This window comes from Sciurus carolinensis, chromosome 2, assembly GCF_902686445.1.
Source record: "Sciurus carolinensis chromosome 2, mSciCar1.2, whole genome shotgun sequence".
In the NCBI taxonomy this organism is placed as follows: domain Eukaryota; kingdom Metazoa; phylum Chordata; class Mammalia; order Rodentia; family Sciuridae; genus Sciurus; species Sciurus carolinensis.
In genome coordinates this window covers 145,678,071-145,680,136 of record NC_062214.1, presented here as the reverse complement: position 1 = coordinate 145,680,136, position 2,066 = coordinate 145,678,071, and the positions used below count along the sequence as shown (strand labels likewise).

Below are 2,066 nucleotides of genomic sequence, written 5' to 3'. Positions count from 1 at the left end.
GAGCATCTTCTATGAGGAACAGGGTGGGGTGGAGTTAAGGAAGCCATTTGCTCTAGCAGGACATCCCAGTAGAATTAGCATTTTCTCAGGTGGTGAACCACTCTGCACAGAAATCGCATACCCCTGGCTATCTGAAATAGTCTCATGACTGCCAGTTCCTGGAAGTCAGACTTCCATGTCCCATGGCTCAGCCAAACCTGATTCTGCTTGTCATGAATGGCTTCCCACACTTCTACATATATATATATCCAATTTTTTCACAACCATTTATTTAAAAGGCTGTCTTCTTCTCCAACATATATTTTTGACACCTTTGTCAAGTATCAGATCTTCTTTTCTATTCCATTGGTCTTCATGACTACTTTGATTCCAATGCCATGCTGCTTTTGCTACTGTAGCTCTGTACTATAATTTGAAATTGACTATCTTGATGCCTCCTCCATTACTTTTCTTATTTAGAATTCATTTGGCTATTCTGGGTCTCTTATCCTTCCAAATGAATTTAAGTATTATTTTTTCTAATTCTGGGAAGATTATCATTGATATTCTGATGGGGATTGCATTGAATCTGTACATTGCTTTTGGTAGTATGGTCATTTTGACATTATTAATTCTGCTTATCCAAGAACATGGGAGATCTTTTCATTTCTGAGATCTTCTTCAATTTCTTTCTTCAGTCTTCTATGGTTTTCATTGTAGAGATTTTTCACTTTCTTGGTTAAATTATTTTATTTTTGTTTGAGTATATTTTGAAAATTATGGTTTTTCTGATTTCTTTCTCAGTTGAATCACTGTTAGAGTATAGAAAAGCTATTAATTTATGAGTGTTGATCTTGAATCCTGCTACCTTTGTTAAATTCATTTATTAGCTCTAGGAGTCTTCTGGTGGAATTTTTGGGGTTTTGTAGAGATAGTATAGTATCATGTCATCAGCAAATAGTAATAGTTTGATTTCTTCTTTTTCTCTTTGTATCCCTTTAATTTCCTTCTCTTGCCTGATTTCTATGGCTAATGTTTCAAGAACTGTATTGATAGAAGTGGTGAAAGTGAATAGCCTTGCCTCATCCCTAATTTTTGAGACAATGCTTTCAGTTTAATATTTTGTTGGTTTTGGGTTTGCTATATATAGAATTTATAATGTTGAAGTAAGTTCCTTCTATCCCTCTTTTTTCTACCATTTTTAACATGAATTGTATTTTATCAAAGGTTTTCTCTTCATCTATTGAGATAATCATATGATTCTTGTTCTTAATTATATTTATGAGGTGAATTACATTTTTTTTCAGGGTGTTCCCAAGGATTTTATTTGGGTAAACTGGAGGGACTCTGAACCTAGAAGAAGGTGTTGGTCCTCTTGATGGTGAGGTATGGCTTGTGCTGGCAATGCAGGACCCAATGGGGCAGTGGGAACTTGACCTTGGAGTCAAGGAACTGCTTGATGGCCAGCCACTGGCACTTGTTGGCTGCGATCTCCTCCACCTTCACCATATGGATGGAGTGGACCTGAGTGACGTACTGGGCCATCATGTCTCAGTCTGCACAGGGGGAAGGTGAAGTCAGCCAGGTGGCAGCTGGGGGTCCAACTGGGGGCTCACTGGAAGAGCACAGGCTCTGGCCCCAGAAGGACTGGTCAGGAGGAGTGTGGAACCTCCAAATTCACTTTGAGGGGCACAGCCACGGCCTCTCAAAGGCGATGAGATCCACTTGTGAACAGCTCTGTTTAAAGCACTGCTATGAAAAATGGGTTTAGGTGTAGGTGTGAATTACATTTATTGACTTGTGTGTGTTAAAAAAACCTTGAGTTTGTGGGATGAAGCCCACTTAGTCTTGTTGTATATTATATTCTTAATGTGTTGTTGAATGTGGTTTGCTAATATTTTATTAAGAATTTTTGACCTGCACCCCCCCACCATGGATGGACACCGGTCCCCCCACTGCACAGGGTCACTGCACCTGCCTCAGTGCTGACTTGGTGCACCCTCCTGGGGGCTCCCCAGCTTCTTTGGAGGCTGGTGTAGGCATTTTGAATTATTCCTGAGGGCATGGACATCATCATTGGAAGGGAG

General features: G+C 40.0%; 1 non-coding gene across 1 annotated transcript; it reads right to left on the bottom strand.

The window, feature by feature from the left end:
* Positions 1-1,637: 1,637 nt before the first annotated feature.
* On the bottom strand, positions 1,638-1,763 carry LOC124978507 (small nucleolar RNA SNORA68). Its single transcript, XR_007107488.1, has one exon. It is a non-coding gene; the product is annotated as a small nucleolar RNA SNORA68 (small nucleolar RNA).
* Positions 1,764-2,066: the final 303 nt, after the last annotated feature.